At 50.4% G+C, this 20,299-nt stretch overlaps 1 protein-coding gene across 2 annotated transcripts in view; it reads right to left on the bottom strand.

Annotated features, from left to right (window-relative positions):
• The window catches only part of PRRT1 (proline rich transmembrane protein 1), a 182,934-nt gene that overhangs the window by 54,606 nt on the left and 108,029 nt on the right, over positions 1-20,299 (bottom strand). The window lies entirely within an intron of this gene.

The raw sequence follows: 20,299 nt of genomic DNA, 5'->3' as shown, positions 1-20,299 counted from the left end.
TGGATATAGGGTTTTTGGTTTTATTTTTTAAGACACATGTACTTCAACTTTCTGACTACAGCTGGAAAGGCAGAATAACAAGCAATAATCTGCAAATGACCTTCTTGTCCTTGCCTGCATCTAAACCCCTCTAAGGGCCTCAGTATGAGTCGTCAAGAAGGGTATCCCTGAGATTACATGGTGTAGAAACACGCGTGGTGAAACCCATGAGGCTCCGGGCCAGAGGTAAAGTGCAAAGCTAATGCCCACCCGATTCTCTTCCAGCAGTTCGGAGCATGCAAAGCTCTCCAAGGCAGCCTTGTAGCTTCAATGCCACAACCTCCCCACCCTGTTGGTGACCTGCAGTAACCTATCCTCCCTCAGATTTACCACCTGTTTAAATTAGGTGGCAAATCTGATCAGTAAAGCCACCAGCATGGACAAAACATGCTTTTTCTGAACCAGTAATTCCCGTTCCCGGAAGTAATTCCCAATTCCGGTGATTTCAACTCGAGATAAATGGAGGTTGGAGGGGTAACTCAACCCAGAAATGGTAATTCCAGTTCCGGTATCTCCCCTTTCAACCTCTACGTACTTCAAAACAGAGTTCCTAATGTTTAATAAAAGAGATCTGCTGGTGAAAAAGGACGGTGAGCACTTGAAAGATGTCAGAGAGACAAGTAGTATTGCTGCTAATAGTTACCTCGATCATGCAAGTTATATGCACATACATGACACGGTCAAAGGCTACACAGTTGAATACATAGGTGACTGGCAGTACAAAAGGCACACTAGGCAGAACAGCCAGGGCGAGTAACCACAAAACTGCACGCAGCAAAATTGAAAAAGGCAGGGGAATAAAAGCACACAGGTAAAGATGATCAAGATATGCAAACCAACAGGCCTGCCCCAGGAAACATTACGTTACAAGTCAGGAAGGCCAACCTCCCCATCCTTAAGCATGACAAAGAAGCAAAACATTAGCACCAGGTAATCCGACTCGATCATCGAAACAAACATTTGATTACTTCTTCGACGCACTGGAAGAAATGACACAAAGATAATCAAATATCTATAATACCTAGCAGGAGATGGGGTCAAAGGGGCATTCAAGAAGTACTCCCCAAGAAGTTCGATCTGACAGCCAATATGCACTATGAAAGGTACACTTATAGCAAAGCAAGCAAGACAACAGCCAGCCCCGGACAAATGATGCACAAATTCGCAAAGAGGATGGAAACCCTTAAAGACCCACAGTGACCATCTGCAGTGTCACTGTGTCTATCTGTGGTCTTTTGGTATTAATCTACGGAGTCATGATGTCCTTGTATGCAGCATCATGGCATCCATAGGCGGTGTCAGGGCGACCAATGGGAAGGCAGCTGGGCGCTGCTCTGGGGCCCGGCCAGTTCTAAAGGAACTGGAAGAGGAGTCAGTCCGAGACAGTGGGACCCTGCGGGCCCCAGGGGGGGGGGCGTCGGGTCTTTCCTTCTGTCGCTGGCTACATAGTAAATAAAAAACAACCTCTGAAGTGGCAGACAGCAAGAGCAAAGAGTGTGTGCTGTTACTAATGCATTGCGTGGCATGAGGTAGTGTGTGCAGTGCACCTGACCTGAGCGGTAATATACCCCAGGCTGTGCTGGAACACCTACATTCCTGGCTGTACTGTCACATTGCATAAACATATTCTGTGTAATCAATGCTGCGCGCTCGCTCCTCTCAGTACAACTGCACTGCAGGCCTGGGCTGGCACTGCAGCTATTTGTAAATAAATAAAAAACTAAAAATAAAGCTGCATCATCAATATTTCATTGTACTCATAGGATTCAAGAGTGTAATATAGAACAGTGAAGTGATAGGGAACTTGTTTTTATGAAAAGGGTGGTAAATGTAGGTTACAGCCTATCAGCAGGATTGGTGGCAAATATCTGCACAAAGAAACATCAGCTGTATATGAGTTGTTATTTTGCAGTTTTATATAGAACGATTTTGGGCCAAGAGCTTTAGAGCGCTTTACATGAACTCCAGATTACATTATGCAAGGTGAGATTTTTTTTTTCTTGTAGGCTAGGAGAGATTAAGTGATTTGCCCAGAAATTGCAGGATATTCAACCAATGTCAAGACACGCACCTGGGGCTAGATGTAGGTAGGAAAGATTTACCAAATTTAAATTGACGAATTTTACCGATTCGGTAATTTAAAATCGGTAAATCAATGGGTCCGACATGTAGGTATTCCAGATGTGCTGGAATACCGAATCGGATGAAGCCCATAGGAATGAATGGGCATTACCGATTCGGTATTTACCGAATCGGTAAATACCGAATTTCACAAGGGTGCAGGGGGTGTCACTTTGACACCCTCTGGCACCCTCAAAACAGGCACGGGTGCCATGTGGCAGGCATACCTGCCCTAAGGGCAGGTCTGCCTGTCACATGGCATAGGTGTGCATGCACACATGTGCATGCACACCGGAATCGGTATTTTACCATCAAATTGGATTTGATGATAAAATACTGATTCGTTAAGGCTCCTGGGACTCTGAAGAGTCCCACCTACATATGGGTGGCTCCGAATCGGTAAATTTACCGATTTTTTATTTTACCAAATCGGTAAAATTACCGATTCGGTAATTTTACCGATTCGGTAAAATAATGCCCCCTACATGCCAAATTTTGTATACCGGTCGGTAACGGCCGAAAATACCGATTTTCTGCCGTTACCGACCGACCTACATCTGGCCCCTGGTTCCCAAAATTCTAAATTGGCAGCTCTCTGAGCTCCGGCCATTAAGCTACATCTCCTCCCAATTTATAAGGCTGTTAATCTTACCTCGTTTTCCCATTACTTGGATCTGTGTAACACTGTGGCATCTAGTGTCAACCGATCTGCCCATTTCAAGTCTGTTCAAGACTCCCACACACCAGGGGCATAAAGCAAAATGACCCCCGCCCCCACCCTGCAAACTGGGCCCCGGAATCTCCAATATCTCACATATCTACATAGGCTTTTGGCTACATGGTTACCCAACGCGCCGCTGTCCCACACTCCTTAATTGCACATTTGCGTTCCTATAGCTATTCGTCTGATGATCAACATTCCTGGCTTTAAACATCACACTGTCGCATATCTGTAATAATCTGAGGCCAGCAATTGGGAACAGAAAAGATGATTCACTCAAACGGATTGTGCTTAACAGAAAGCAAATTTAAACAAGCATTTACAATGCAATGGTCTAGGCATTATTAAAGGTAGAGCTATTGCCATTGCTCATGACTTTTTTTTTATTTCTTTTTTTTAATCATAAATAAATGGTATTGTCATTTACATTGCCAATAGCTTAATCGTTAAATAAATGGCATTGTCATTTACAATGCCAATAGCTTAATCGCTCGCATATGCATGACGTATTGCATTTACACCCACAGAGCCACACACACAAAGCCACCCACACACATATACAGAGCCACCCACACAGAGTCATTCACATAGAGCCACCTACACAGAGCCACCCTCACACAGACAGAGCCACCCACACATAGAGCCACCTACAAAAAAAGCTATCCACACAGAGCCACACACACACAACCACACACACACACACACACACAGAGCCACGCAAACACACACACACAGAGCCACGCACACACACACAGAGCCACGCACACACACACACACAGAGCCACGCACACACACACAGAGCCACGCACACACAGAGCCACGCACACACACACAGAGCCACGCACACACACACACAGAGCCACGCACACATGCACAGAGCCACGCGCACACACAGAGCCACGCGCACACAAACAGAGCCACGCGCACACACTCACAGAGCCACACGCACACACACAGAGCCACGCGTGCACACACACAGAGCCACGCGCACACACACAGAGCCACGCGCACACACACAGAGCCACGCGCACACACACAGAGCCACGCGCACACACACAGCCACGCACACACACATACAGAGCCATGCACACACAGACAGCCACGCACACACAGACAGCCACGCACACACACAGAGCCACGCACACACATACAGAGCCACGCACACACATACAGAGCCCCGCACACACACACAGAGCCACGCACACACACACAGAGCCACGCACACACACACACACAGAGCCACGCACACACACACAGAGCCACGCACACACACACACAGACAGAGCCACACACAGACAGAGCCACGCACAGACAGAGCCACGCACAGACAGAGCCACGCACACACACAGACAACATAAATGCAGTGTGTATGTGTTAGCTGATCACTGCATAAGTGAGTTAAAGAATGTGTTGAGGGTTTCACTTAACTCATTCAGCTGTAGTGCTTTAGGGACTAATTCTACTTGGAAGAGGTTTGATAACGTTCTTTCGACCCCCAAAAGAAACGTTTTGCTCATTTGTGGGACCAATAAACGCTATTGCTATCTACACAATATAGATTTTTCACAAAAACTACAAAGCTGCTGGTTTTCAGTTCGTCAGAAAATGTGCAGTTCAAGTTTTGCCAGGCAGGAATGTGCTTGTGCCCTCCGTTGTGCTGTGTGACTCTAAAAGGGGACGGAAGTGGTACTCACGGTGGTTGTCGGTGTTCTCCAGGACTATTTCTGCCAGCACGAAGGCCCCTTCCTCCACGGTGTAGAGCAGCATGGTGGCGGCCCGCAGCTGGTCGCTGGTCGTCAGGTCCCTCCACGCACCCACGGCCTGCAGCTGCAGGAGGTCGTTTACCAACTCCACCATGGCTTGCGGAGCAGAGGAAACAGGATGACAAAAGTCCGGTGGGCCAGCACGGGCTGTCAGACATCTACTAAAACATACTGTGTGAAAGGCAAGAAAACGAGCCGAGAGGTGTTTCCTTACCTTCAGTTTCTCTGAGCGCTGCAGCAGAAAGAGGGGGAGGAGGAAGAAGGTAGATGGAGGGTGCGGGCTGAGCTGGCGGTCTCCGGCTCTCACGTCATGGCCATCCTGCGGCAACAACCAGTGAAGGCAGGCTCACAAGGAAGAGGGTGCGGAGGGCGGAGGGCAAATGGCACACGGCAGCTGCGGGGATCACCAGTCTACAGGCAGTTGTCTTGCATTCCCACAGGTGCCCAGCTGTCCTCTTTCTCAGGCTGTGTAGCCTTTGAATCCCAGAGGCTCTCAAATCAACTGGTCCGTGTGGCTCTCAAACCTTCCAACGCCACAGCCCGGGATCCATACAACCCCGTGAGTTATCAAACCATCAGATCCCGGAGGCTTTCAAGTCTTCCAATCAGCGTCCTCCTCACCTTCCAGTTCCTGTAGCCGTATATTTTCGAATCTCAGTAGCTCTCGAATCCTCCTGTCCCGGTCCCGTCGAGCAGTCCGACCCCGGTGACTCGGGTCTGCAGCCCGCCTGCCCTGCTGTCTATTGTTCCCGCCCTGCGCCCCTAGAATGCTAACCAGGGCACCGCCGGAGCAGGGAGAAGCCATTCTCCTTCACAGAACTGCTGAGCTCAGCGCTTTGCTTCCCGGGGTGTTTATTTTGTACAAAATCGCTGATCCTGTAAAGTGTCGAGAAACATCTGGGAATTGGCGCGAATAGAGAGATGGTGTTGTCACTTGTGCAGCTTTCTATGCCCTGGCTTCGCGCTGACTATGCAGGCTCTCTCTGGCTCACAAACACGAGCAGCTTCCGACCCGGGCAGGCTGTCACTCACTCTCTCTCACTCTAACAGAAATCTCCACGCACAGGTATTCTGAAGCTCACATACAACTCTCTAGTGCTCCCACTGGCCTCAGTCTCTCATTCTCTCACACGCAGATAATCAGACGCTGTATCTCACTCGGCTCTCCCGACAGAGGCCGTCTTTACTGTCGACCATAACTTTAACCAAAGAGGCTGCCTGCCACTTTCCAACACAATATCTACATTTGAGGAACGCAACATGAATAATTTTATAACTGGGTCCAGTGTCCCCTTCACCCTCCTGGGCTCAATGCCACTGCATCTGCAAAAAAAAAAAATGGCGGCCTCAAGCTTCCGAAATTTTCAGAATCTGGAGCGTGTTTTGGCATTCTGAGTGACGGATGACGTCACAGGCGGAAAGAACGCCAAAAACACGCCCCCGAATCCGAAAGAGGCGTTGCTTGATTGGAGTGATGCCCCTCTCCTCCAATGGCTGGCCTCTGTTTAGGAAGCCAGCCAATGGAGGAGAGGTGGAGGAAAGAGGTGGGTTCAAGCCCCGTCTCAAAAACGTTAAATCTCCGACCTAAGACTGCGCAAGCGCAGCCTTTAGGTCCTCGACCTAAAAACTCGCACTTTGATATAAGCAACAGTGAAAGAAATTAGCATGAGGCTGAATTCTAAATGAATACAAAGCTAGACAGTGTGCTTTTGCTTTCCAATGTTGTACAAGCAACAGATGAAGAACTTACAGGCTGTAGCGATGGCCAGGAAGAGCAAGAGGACAGTCTGGACAGTTATTTATTTATGCGTTTTTCTATAGCGCGGACTTTACCCGAAGGCATCAGAGCGCTTCACAATAGGAATAGAACTGATAGGAGAAAATTACAAGTGAAAAAATTACAAAAGCAGACGTTTAATTATGAGGTAAAAGTGACAATTGTGAGCAAAGCAAACAAAATACGTGAGGTAGCAAAAAAGTGTGCAGGAGGTATTAGTGTGCCATTCTTACTGCAGTCTCGTGGTTCTCTACTTCAGCTTCCTCCTGTGAGGTGCTCCTCTCCCTATTCCCGCTCGAGGAGTTCTCGCCTACCCAGCTTGCAAGCCGCCAGCCATCATCAATAAATAATCTCCCTGAACTCTTAGTGAGGCTGGGACGGCAGGGTAGGGGGCCAACAACGGTCGGAGCGAGCGACTGGACGTGACGTCACTAACGCGGCGGGCGGGACTTAGGCCGCGTTGCACTGCAGCTTGCACTCCTGACCTGTGGTAACTGCAGCATGCAGGCACAGACGCACAGTGCAAACGAGGGACTTTCAATTACATTGCCAAAAGTAAGTCCTGTGTTTGTGTGCATTGTGCATGAGGCGGGCCTACAGCCTCCAGCTACAGAAGCAAAAGCTGCTGAAGCAGGTCACCCGGTCTGGTCACGTCACAAAACTTCTAGGCGGCCGCAACGGGCCTCAAGACAGTGCCGGCCCGGGCTGCCGCTTGAAACGAGTTGGCCATGACAGTGTGAAATAAACTGATGTGATCTACCAAGCGGAGTGCCGGAGTAATCTTTTTCTCGTGTAAAATATATATATATATATATATACTACTATTATAAAGTAAGTACTGGGAACCTTTGAGGCGGGTAAACTCGGGAACCTCAGCGCCAATCCAAACACCCAATACATCATTGGAATTGGCAGGGTCTGCAGAGTGACATAGGCTATATACCCCAAAAAAATATACTTTGTTTAAAAAATATACCTTACAAAAAAAAGTAGTCCCTTGGAAGTAGCGCCGGAGGATACTACCATTGCTGTTGTTTTGTGTTGTCCTCTGGGCGCTGGGCGCTGCTTGCTGACCCCCCTCGGCGCTTTACAATGGATGTACTCTCTGTCTTGGATCCCCTGACTGGATGGAAAGTTTTACGGTAGGCGTCCACTGTCATATTCGTGTTTCTGTTTACGTGCAACCCCCTTAAAAACGGCGTTTAAGTTCCTGCTCGGACGTGAAACTGAGCGTTTGGTGCCACGGCAAACAGCTCGCCAAATACATCGCCGATGGGAGGAATGCGGGGGTTACATAGCTGCCAAGGTTTCAGATAGCCATGTGTGACATTTTTAAAATGTCAGTGAAATTATAAGTGACATTCTAACGACTATGAGTGACACTTTTCTGCGAGCAAAAATCATCCAATGAAGACTAGGGAAACTTTTAAATTCAGAAATTACAGCCATTTGAGCAACAAGAAACTGCAAGAACTTCTTGAAATTGCTTCGGAGCACCAGAAATGGAAGGACACTAACCTTAGTTGCAACGGACCCCCCCCCCTCGCCCCCACCCCCCACCAAGTGCAGAGAGAACTCAGCGAGAGCCAGCCTGGCTGGTAAAACTGACACGCACTGACCCCCAATCTGTGAAGATAAAAGTTAGTCAGGGGCACCCATGATAAGGATGAGGAGGCAGAGCAGCCCTGCAGCCAGGCCTACAGATTTACTGTGATTAAATCAGATCTGCACTTGCAGATAAACCAGGCTTACTCAGAAGGGTGGATAAGACAGAGGTGCTCTGCCTGCAGATTTTAAACAATATTGATTGTATGTGACTGAAATAATTTATTCAGAGATGATCTACTACTGTGCGTGCTGCGGCGGCAAGTAAGTTCTGTTCCGGACAGGGACTCTGAGGAATGACGCTAACCTAGTCACCCACCTCCCCCCACACCCACAGTCCTCCCCCGCACCGGGCCCCAGTGCAGACGCAGAGAGAACCCTGCCCTGCCTGGTAAAACTGTCACGTACTGAGTCAGGAAGGATGACAGGGCAGCCCTGCCTGCGGATGCTAACTCTGAACATGAGAAGGGACAGGGAGGGGGCCTCTGAGGAATCACGCTACCCCCTCCCCCGCCCTCCAAGTGTCCACGTGGGATATCTGATGAGCTCCATTTTCACCCCCCAGATCTTTTATTTAATTTTAGTTCCACAGATGCGAACGACAGGAGGGGCAGGCTGGTTATAGTCACCCCGGGGCCAACCTGGAGGAACGCATGTAAATCAGGGCAGAATGTTCTTTAAGGGCAGCCACACCCTGACCCACAAATAATCACTTACGCCCGCACACACTTTATACCCAGTGCCCAGAGCAGAGAGAGCCCTGCCTGGTAAAACTGTCACGCAGTGACCCTGCCTTTAATATAATACCTTACTGCTGCCCTAAGATCAATGATGTGAGTCAGACAGAGCAGCCCTGCGGCCCGCCTGCATTTACTGTGATAAATCACAGTGATCAGACTGCAGATAAACCAGGAGGCTCGCTGACTCAGGAAGGATTATGAGACAGATCAGCCCTGCAGATGCTACTGTGTGTTAAATCATTTTTCAGATGACTCATCGTGCAGTATAAAACACTTACTAGACGAGTTCAGAGACTCGGAAACCTGCCGCACAGCGCTGCAGCACTGTGACTGCACTGCTGCATGATGCACTCTGCAGCAGCACTTGCAGTCTTCATCTTCTTCTCCCCCCAGACACTGCAGGTTGCTGACTCACTCATCCCCCGCTTGGCCGCAGTAATTTGCGCCACCCATGATCACCGATGCCTCTTGCATGGCGGGCGGCCATGACGAGAGTCACTCACTGTCCTGTGTCGGCGGTGAGTGAAATTAATTCAATTTTTCACTGGGTCCGGTCGGTCAGTCGCTCTTACACTCGGCGAGGAGGATTCGACTGATTCAGATTGAATACCCCGCTGTTCTGCCTCACTTCCTCTTCCTCAGACGTGAGGGCACTGGGGGTCACATCCGGATTTAAAAAACCTGGGCGCCCTGGTAGGCCATAATGACTGACAACCAGTAGCATCGTGGACTGAGAGGGCAGGACCCACCTCCCCCCACCCCTGTCGGTAATTGGCAGAAGTGTGAGTCAAAGGAATGCGGCGCCAGCCAGGCGCACGCACAGGTTGGGAAGATTTGTTACTTAATTGCGCTCTCCAGAGCTGAGCGAGGAAGGATCTTTAACTATTTATTTAACGCAGCCCAGCAAGCAAGCTGCTGACAGCACGTCTCTCTGAGCACTAGAGCCGGTGCACAGGTGCCGCTGGTGGCGCGCGCTGGCCAGTGGCAAAATGCGTAACAATGCATTTCAGTGCGGTGATGCGGATCACCGCACTGAAATGCGTGAGTGTCACACCTGTTGCGTGATACTTGGCAGGACTGGGGTTATTATTTACGTCTTCCATGACAGCCCATGGGCTGCAGTCAGGGCTCGGAGCATGATGTTCTGTTGCTCCCTTGAAAACATGTTTGCAAGAAAGGGCAACTTTCCAACCTTCCGAACAGAGGAAGTGCTTAACGCAGAGCAGTCCCGCTGCCTTTGTTACAAGGTGGAAAGTTATAGTCTGTCTCTGGAGTAGCGGTGACCTCGTGCGCCCGTAAATGCCGCTCTGTTGGTTGTGTCAGTACCGTATCATGGCAGGTGTGAGTAGATTACCATTTCTGTTTGTTTCCTGACTTTCTTATACTTGTGGTTTTGCATGTCCTAATGTAAAACGGGAATGGGAACTACAACCCCCATAATACAACTTTTAACAAAATGACCGAGATACTCACGTGCGCCAGGTGAAAACATGGGCTCCGTCTGCGTAATAATTTACAGTTTGTGGTATTTTTCATTGTTTGGGACAGTTATGCTGTGCACATTGCTTTCTGTCGATGGTTCAAAGGCTGCCATCCAGAGGCGCAACTAAAGCTAAATTTCGGGGGATGGCGGGCTAAAAAAAAATTCGGGGAGGAAAAGTAACGCGCCGTTCAGCGGGAGGAGAGCGGAAGAGAGCGGCGGCGACAGTGGGTCCGTGGGGCTGAGACGGCCCCAGAGGAAGAGGCGAGGTAAGCGACGCCCCTCGTTTAAAAAGGCTATTTTGACCGAGCTACACAAACCCGACAGCAGAGACCATAAATAACTGAGTACACATATTCGAGGGCAGTTTGTCGTGTGTGGTGCACGTTTATTAATACTCCAAGTCGCCGACTGCTGCAGGCCAGAGTGGAGGATGCAGCCTCATTGGGGATTGGTAACTCCTAACGTGGTGTCAGAGAGAGTGAGGAACCAATAGTTGGCCTTCCGTTCGTGCCTTCTATGAGCCGACAAGCACACAGTAGGATGACGCGAGGTAAGGGAGTTCCTGCTACCTGGAAGCCTCATTGCCCCCGGACAACGTCGGGACGGGCTGCTAGTATATATATATATATATATATATATATATATACACACACATGTATGTTAGGGCAACTGTGTTTTTTGGGTGTAGGGTGGGACTGCGAGTTTTTGAGTGGCAAAGGTATTTTTACAGTTTACGCTGGGTATGGGCTTATGGGTGGCAAGAGTTTCTTTAGGGTGGGTAGGGTTTTTTGGGTGGTAAGGGTATTTTTATGGTGGGTATGGGTTTTTGAGTGGGAAGGGAATTTTTAGGGTGGGTATGGGTTTTTAGGTGGCAAGGGTATTTTTAGGGTTCAGGGTAAGTATGTGTTTTTGGGTGGCAAGAGTAATTTTAGGGTTTAGGTTGGGAATGGGTTTATGTGTGGAAGGGCATTTTTAGGGTTTGGGGTAGGTATGGGTTTAGGGTTGTGGGTTACTAAGGTGATATATATATATAAAGGAAACAATCTTTACAATGCAGTCATCACATCGCACTACATTTACAAGGCAGTCATTGGATTGCAACATCCTTTACAACGCATGTCACTACAACGCAACCATTACATTGAATGTAATTACAACGCATGTCACTAGAATGCAGACAATACATTGCATGTCATTACAACGAATAGTACCCTATTTTTTCACCCTCCTGGAGTTAGAATAGTAACTTTTACCCCTACACTATCCAACACTTACCCTACTGTTGCATCCCCTGGAGTTAGAATAGTAATTTTTACCCCTACACTATCCCGGTCGCCGGGCTCGCAAATCCGGCAGCCCTCCCCGCGGCGCAGCAATGTGACCCTGACCTGCCATCCTCGACTCTATCCTTGATTGACTTGCGCAGTGCCCCTGGACCCGCGGACACTCTTCGACGTGCATTCTCAGACACTGATCTCTCCAGAAGCCCGTTGCTCCGCGGCCCTGATGACGACTCAGACTCATGATCCAGGGCAACTCAGTCTTCCTGTATCTTGATTCGCGACCCGGGGCCCTGGTCCATGTCTGAAGAACCATGCACTGATTCCAGCCAGAACTTGTGACCTGCATCGGCTCCGGCTCCCCTGGCCTGGTGGCCAGGGGCATCAGCTCTTTCCTGCGACACCCTGGCGGTGCAGGCCTGTTTCTAGACATATCATCCGTCTTCCTTCTCATTTACCGTTGTGATATTCCTTGTCTGACACTGTTGTTCTGTATCCTGCACCATGGAGGGGGGTCCTCCCTATTGGTACCTTGGTCATATTTCCTGCCCCAAGCTAACCGTTTTAGCTTAGCATCCATCCCCTGAGTGGGGTGTTTTCTGTTGTGGGGTTGCTTTTAGGGCGACAGATGCTTCTTGTTTTGAAGTGTAGGGTGGGGGGTGTTGGGGGGTGTGGGTGGTCCGTTGACTCTCTTACGTTGGTTGTTTCTGTTCTATTTTTGGCCGCCCTTTGTCCTGACTATAGCTCGCCATTGTTCGGCCAGTGTTACTACCACACATGAGTGGAGGGTTGTAGCTCTCCTTCCGAATCCACTGCAGTTGTCTGCTCTCTGTCCCCATGCTCATCCTCCTCTTCACCCGCTTTGTTATTCCCTCCTCCCCCCCGCTGCTGGTCCCTGCCATTACTGCTACTATGCTGGCATTGGCCCGGTTCCCCCTGACCCTGCGCGAAGTGCCCCCTCTTCCTCTCCTGGAGCCCTCCTTTGGAGGCCCTCGGCTGGTCCCTGCCCCCGTCCCCATCGATGGCCTGCACGCTGACTAGACCCTTCCACGTTCTCTCCTGGAACGTTAATGGTCTCCTAGACCGCATTAAGCGAGCGGCCATCCTCGGGGCGGCCCGTCACTACGAGGCGGACGCCTTTCTTCTCCAGGAGACCCACCTCCTAGGCACGCAATGCGATTTCCTGGCCCGCTGTGGGTTGGCGACGGTCTGGCACTCGGGCTTCACGCGTGGGTCCCGTGGGGTGGCAATTATCCTCCGTAAAAGCTTGCCGTTCACCCTAACCCGGGCCACCACTGATCCTCAGGGCCGATTTGTGGTGGTGTCGGGCGTGTTGGAAGGCTGTCCCTTGAACATCCTGTGTCTGTATGTCCCGTCAGCTCTTCATCAACCGACGCTCCGCTGCCTTACGGGCGTTATTTCTGCCCTTCGCGAGGTTTGACGGTGGTGGGGGGAGACTTTAACGCCGACTTGAACCCTTCCTGCGATGCGACCGGGACCCCCACTGTCACCCGGGTGGCCTTGGCTTAGGCCCTATCGGGATAGGCCTCTGCCCTGGGGCTGTGCGATGCGTGGCGAGTCTGGAACCCTCGCAAGGTGCAATTCACCCACACATCGGCCGCCCACCACACTCAGTCCCGTATCGACCTTCTTTTCCTCCCGGCCACTGATTGCCACCTCGTCTCCGGAGTGACTATTTTGCCCCGAGGGCTATCCGACCACTCTCCTGTCTCCCTCCGCCTTGGCTCGCCCCAAGTGGGCCCGCAAGCGGTCTGGCGTCTCAATGCCTGGTTCCTACAGGACACTTTAATGGGGTGGGCTTGCCGAATCACCCTGACAGCTTTGAGGACTCAGTACGAGGCTCTAGGACCCTGCAGGAACTCTCAATCCATCCCCCCCCCTCTTCTCATCCACAGCAGACGGACTTTAGCGGGGGCGAATACGGGTTTGGCTCCCGCATGGAGGAAGACTGTACCTGGCCCTTTAATTCCCAGTCAGAGGATGAGTGGGCGGGATTTCAAGACGACGTGCTGCCGTCAAATACGGAAGTGCCGGAAGACCAGGTGTGCTTGTTTACCCAGTGAGGAGAGAACGTGGAGGGACGGAGAGAAGAGGAGCAGAGCGATCGGAGGAATACAGAAGCAGAGTCAAGAAGAACGGAGGGAGTTGCGAGAGGAGGAGAGGCACCTGCGACGGAGGTTACGCCAGGAGGCCAACGTCAAGTTCAAGTTCAAAGATATGTATAACGCATTACTCACCCAGACGGTCTCAAGGCGCTTGGGGGTTGGGGGGGTGAGCCGCCCTGCCACACACCGGGGGAGGTGTGTGGCTAGCCCAGGTGCGTAACAAGATCAAGGGCTGGGTGGGACGGAAGGGCGGTTCTATTGTATGATAGTGGTATCCCCTTGTCCCGGTTCCCTTTTCCCGGGCACTACGCCTCCTTGCACTTGTATATAGTTGCCGTTCACGGGTTATTGCTATTCCTCACTCCCTTCCCGTACATCAGCTCAGTAGAGAACTCTGATCTCATGAGTTGCTTTCTTTTGTCTATTTTGTCCTGAGAGCCGAAAGCAAAGACGGACCCTGACGAACGAAAGCACTGACGAAGCCCGGACGGCTACCGGAGGACTGATATAACCAAGCCCCGGAGTTGGAGGACCACCCGGAGCCGCTCCCCATGTAGAACTGTCCCTACCAGGAAAACATGTACGGACTACCTTTTTGCATCAATAAAGCCCTCATTAACTAAGACCCGACTATTGCCCATCACTCCTGTGCCCCTTGCGACTGTGCCCGTTACAGACACGGAGCTGGTGGACTCGCTGGAGCAGGAATTGTCATATTACTTTTCAACTAACAATGGATCAGTTCCGTCGCCTGGCACCCTGTGGGAAGCCGGCAAGGCCGTGATACGCGGGGTGGCGAGGGGGTTCGTGCATGCTAAGCGTGCGGACCGGCTTGCCCTCCTTGTTGACCTGGAATCCAAGGCGAGGCGAATGGAGGAGGACCAGACGCTCCTTGGTCGCGGAGACCCCACTAGGCAACTTGCGCTGATTCACTAGGAAATCCGACAGATCTCCCTGGATTCTGCCCAAATGCTGTGGCGCTCCTCGGTGGCGCGGGTTTACGGGTGGGGGATAAAAATGGGAAGCTCCTCCACAATCTTGTCTCCTACCCCAAGGTCCATCGGGTCATTCCGGAGATCCGTGCGGCGGATGGTTCCCTGCACACTAAGTCGGGGGCCATAGCAGGCGTCTTTGTCCAATTATACACGACCCTCTATGCGAGGCAGCCTGCCGGTGCCTCCTTGGCCTCCCTGCTGGAGGAGACAGGTGCCAGGCTACCCTCTCTGCCGCAGGAGTCCAGGGACTCCCTGGATCGGCCTTTTACCCTGGAGGAGGTGCTCGATGCTATTCCCCTTCTGCATTCCGGCAAGACACCTGGCCCTGACGGCTTCCAACAGGAATACTATGCCGCGTTTCGGGACACCCTTGCCCCTCATCTCTTGGCCCTTTCCGTCATGTGGCGGATACTGGCTTCTTCCCCTCCGAATCCGACCTGGCCACGATTGTGGTCATCCCCAAATCCCATCCCCCCTCGGTGGCTTGTGCGGACTACAGCCCGATCTCCCTTATCAACTCCGAAATCAAGTTGTATGCCACCATCTTGCCCGAAAACTCAAACCTCTCTTGTCGGATCTGGTCCATCCAGACCAATGTGGCTTCATGCCAGCCAGAGGCACCCGTCACTGTATCAGGCGCCTCCACTTGGCCCTGGCTCACCGTGCTCGACTCTCCCCCTATCTAGCCCTCCTCTTCTTGGATTTTGAAAAGGCCTTCGACACAGTGGGCTGGGACTACCTCCAGGAGGTTTTGGCAGAGATGGGCTTCGGCCCAGTTTTTCACCGGTTTGTCGGAGTTCTTTATGCTGCCCCCGCGCCCGGGTGCTAGTGAATGGGGTGCTCTCGGAGACCTTCCCGATTCGTCCCCTTTCGCCTCTTTTATTCGCACTAGCGATGGAGCCCCTGGCTGTCGTCATCCGTCATGACCCCCTCATCTGTGGGTGGGCATGGAATGAGAGCCACGTCGATAAAATTGCCCTGTACGCTGACGATGTGGTTTTCTACCTGGCTGATCCAGCGACCTCGGGTCCCCAGAGCCTGCTGTCCCTGGCAGCCTTTCACCGAGTCTCGGGCCTCCGACTTAACGCCACCAAGTCTACACTGGTCCCGCACCACCCATCCAGGGACTGCTTCGACTGGCAGTCTGACATTCCCCTACGGCACTATTCAGTCAAATATCTGGGGCTATGTGTAACCTTGTTGCCAGAGCTTGAATGAGGATGAGAGCAGCCTGATTTCACTAGGTGCCGCTCTCCTGTTATTTTAAACCTGTAATTTTTAAACCTGCACACTTGCACTAAAACCTAGCTACTGCGCACTTGCACTGTACCTAATATCTTGATTGTGGCTCCGAGGCCCCGGTCCAACACGGCTTGTGCCGATTGTTTGGAGGGCTACACCGGTCGTCCCAGAAACATTCTCACTTCCGGCGGATGCCGAAAGTAGCGCTCCAGTCTCTCGACTGCCCCAGTCTACAAAGGGCGGAGAGACCGGAGCAGGCAAGTGGATGAGAGCAGCCTGATTTCACTAGGTGCCGCTCTCCTGTTATTTTAAACTTGTAATTTTTAAACCTGCACACTTGCACTAAAACCTAGCTACTGCGCACTTGCACTGTACCTAATACCGTGATTGTGGCTCCGAGGCCCCGGTCCAACACGGCTTGTGCCGATTGTTTGGAGGGCTACACCAGACGTCCCAGAAACATTCTCACTTCCGGCGGATGCCGAAAGTAGCGCTCCAGTCTCTCGACTGCCCCAGTCTACAAAGGGCGGAGAGCAAGCGCAAGCGCAGCGGACACGCGCAGCAGGCGCGCCGGCGGCATGCCGAAGGCGCGTCAAAGGCAAGCCCGTCTGCGCCCGTCCGCGCCTTGACCGCCCCTAGGGCCATAAACCTTGATCCTTTGGCCCCTACTCCCATCTACACCCATCAAGCCCTTCTTGACTTACGTCCTCCATTCACTTGCTTGGATTGCATCTACAATCCACATGAGCCTCTTTACCATCTTAAAGCCTGTACTCACTGTCGATTCAAATTAGAGGCCCCTCAAGCAACACAAGCCTATACCTTGTCCCCAAAAACCAGTCCCTCAACTATTAAAGCTTCTTTTATTTATTTATTTATTTTATTTATTTTAGCAATTTTTAAAGCGCAAACAAATACCCCTGAGGGTGTCTCGGCGCTAATTCACAGAACTCACTAGAGGGTGTCAGGGGAGTCTAGACAGATGAGTAGGAGGAAGAAAATAGCCATGTCTTGAGGCTTCTCTTATAAATGCTAGATCTCTTCGTAAGCATAAAGAGGAAATTGCCGATTTCATCTGCACTGAAAAATTGGATATACTGTTTATAACAGAAACGTGGACTACTCCAGCATCCGAACCCGATCTCCTGATAGCTACACCTGAGGGTTACAATATCCATAGGCAGGACAGACTATTAAGAACTGGAGGAGGGATCGCCATAATATACCGAAGTCAGCTCAAAACCATTGTTAATCCCTTACCTCTCCCTATATGTGAGGCCCTGCAGTTCTCTATACTCCTCGGTCCGTCCCAACGTTTCAAAGGGGTTCTTCTATACCGACCCCCAGGAAGCAAAAGCCAATTTCTCGCCACTTTTCTAGAAATGATGGAATCCCTTGCCATTGAAAACACCTCCACTATTTTAGGCGATTTTAACTTTCCTTTGGAAGATGGGACAAATAATGATACCAACACCCTTTATTACCGACCTGGAATCACTCGGTCTTACTCAACGGATTACAAATAGCACACACGAAGCAGGGCATACCCTTGATGGGCTATTTACTAATGACAAGAACCTACACATTACGGAAATCATTCCATTGGGATGGACTGATCACCATGCAGTCGTATTCACTATTCCATCCTTCCCCTCGCCCCATAAGGAACTTAACTTTCGACCTATTAAAACGTTTAGATCCTGGAAGAATATTGATTATAAACAACTCCATGAATTGCTGTCTGCTTCCGTAACTAATCTGCCTCCAGATCCTAATGACGCAGGTACAGAATATACGAGTTGGCTTACTCAGACCCTAAACAAACTGGCACCTACCATAACTAGTTCAAAAAATCGGAGTACCCCATCGGCACCCTGGTACTCAGAAGAACTAAGATTGCAGAGACAACTCTGTCGTAACAAAGAAAGACATTGGAGAAAAACCTACTCCAATCAAGACAAGGAAAACTATAAGAGAGAAATGTCTATATACAAGTCCCTTATCCATCATGCCAAAACTTCTTATTATTCGTCACAAATTGAGCAGGCCAAGAATTCAAATAAAGAACTTTACAGAGTAGTAACCAGATTATCACATTTACCTCCACAAACTACTCCTAAACCGACTCAGGCATTCTGTAACAACCTAGCCACATTTTTCTATGATAAGGTAAATAACATCTATGCCAAATTTTCACAAGAAGCTCAGTCGTACCCCTGTCCTAACCCCGCCCCCACCAATCACCCCACTTTTTCACAATTTCACAAAGTCAACCCTATTCAAGTCGTCGAAACCATGAAAATCATCAAATCAGGATCAGCCAAGGACCCGTGTCCAGTCTCCATTCTCCTTCCCATTTCAGATCTTGTTGCACTCCAACTTGCTAACATGTTCAACATCATGTTTAGCACTGGAGTCTACCCCGCAATCTGGAAGGATACTATTCTCAAACCCCTTCTCAAAAAACCCCACCTTGACCAGGAGGACACCAATAACTATCATCCAATAGCCAGTCTGCCATTTCCAGCAAAATCAGTCGAAAAATTGATGAATTTCCAAATATGACAATACATAGAACAATACTCTCTAGTGGACGATAGCCAATTCAGCTTCCGCAAACTTCATAGTACTGAGACCGCACTCATCAAATCTACCGATGAGATTAGGAAAGCACTTGATCAAGGAGGAGCGGCGGTCCTTATCTTGCTGGATCTCACCGCGGCTTTTGACACGGTCGATCACAATATCTTGATGCCATTGGCATCCAAGCCAAAGCTAAAGATCTTATAAGAGCCTTCCTAACAGGCCGTACTCAGACCGTTCAGTTAGACACATTTTCATCAGAACAACTGACCTTACCCTGTGGTGTTCCTCAAGGCTCGTCCCTTAGTCCAACCCTATTTAATATCTACGTCACTGATCTGGCAAGGGTAATTAAGGACTGGGGGATGAGCCTAACATCCTATGCTGACGACACCCAGCTGGTTCTCACCATTAAGGAAGACGGAGGAAAAATAGCTGCCAGTTTCCAACAGGGCATGCTAGCCATCAGTCACTGGATGTCAGCTAACTGTCTTAAATTAAACTCTAACAAAACAGAGGTCATGACTTTTGGCAAACTCACTCCTTCATGGTCAGATGCATGGTGGCCTACTAATCTAGGCCCCCCCTCCCCCTGTCACCAAGGTTAAAAACCTTGGTATAACCTTAGATAATACGCTCTCCTATTCAGCCCATGTCAATATTACTGTGTCATCTTCCTTCTTTAAACTGAAAGCTATAAAAAAGATTCTTCCATTTCTTCCCCCCAACTCTGGTAAAACCCTGGTCACCTCATTTGTTATGTCCTCAGAGGACTATTGTAATGGACTTTTAATGAATGCCCAAAAGAAGGTCATTAAAAGGTTACAATCTATACAAAACGCCGCGGCCAGACTACTTTCCGGCACCCCCAAATTCAAATCCATTGCTAAAACTATAAAAAACTATCACTGGCTCACAGTCAACAACAGGATAAAATTCAAAGCACGTTTCATGTCCCCAATCGATCACTTCGCTCCATGAACAACTTCACCATGACAGTCCCTCGCACCAGAACAGTTGCATGGGGAGATCGCAGCTTCCACATTGCAACCGCTAAACTGGAATTCTCTTGATCTAGAGACCAGGTCTGTTCCTACTCTTATCATTTTCAGAAGAAAAATTAAAACATGGCTCTTTGATCAATAAATCAATCCTTCTCTCCTTCCTTTCTGCCTCATCCATAGCGCCGAGACGCCCTCGGGCAATTGTTCGCGCTCAACAAATTCCATAAATAAATAAATAAATGGGCACTGAACGTCGCCCCCCTGGTTCTCTGAATGAAGTCCGACCTCAAGCGATGGCAGACGCTCCCACTTAACCCCCTAGGAAGAAGTGCGTTGTTTAAAATGATTGTCCTACCGCACCTTCTCTACGTGCTGCAGAATACTTCCGTCCACATCCCCCGCGCCTGGTTCCGTGAACTGGATGGGTATCTGACCCGCTTTCTGTGGGGAAGCGGTCGATCGCGCATCTCGCTGGCACACGCCTGTGTCCCCCCATACGACGGAGGCCTAGGGGTGACTCATCTCTTCCTCTACTACATTGCCTTTAGACTCCTTGTCATCCATGACTGGTACGCAGGCGGCTGGTCCGACCCAGCTTACCGAGTGGAGCTCGAGAAGATGGACTTCCCGCAGATCCAGGCCCTCCTCTATGGCGTTCCTGTGCCACATTCCATGGCACCCATTACAAGGTCGGTCTTTATGGCGTGGCGCACCGCTCTGCGCTACACGGACTGCAACCGGAAACTCACCAGGCAAACGCCCCTGTGGCATGGCACCTGGCTCCGGGAGGTGGCGGCGCTGACTGGCTACCGCCGGTGGG

The sequence above is a fragment of the Lissotriton vulgaris genome, chromosome 5 (genome assembly GCF_964263255.1).
Source record: "Lissotriton vulgaris chromosome 5, aLisVul1.2, whole genome shotgun sequence".
In the NCBI taxonomy this organism is placed as follows: Eukaryota; Metazoa; Chordata; class Amphibia; order Caudata; family Salamandridae; genus Lissotriton; species Lissotriton vulgaris.
Note: the sequence above shows the minus strand (reverse complement) of the source record. Positions and strands in the feature narration are given on the sequence as shown.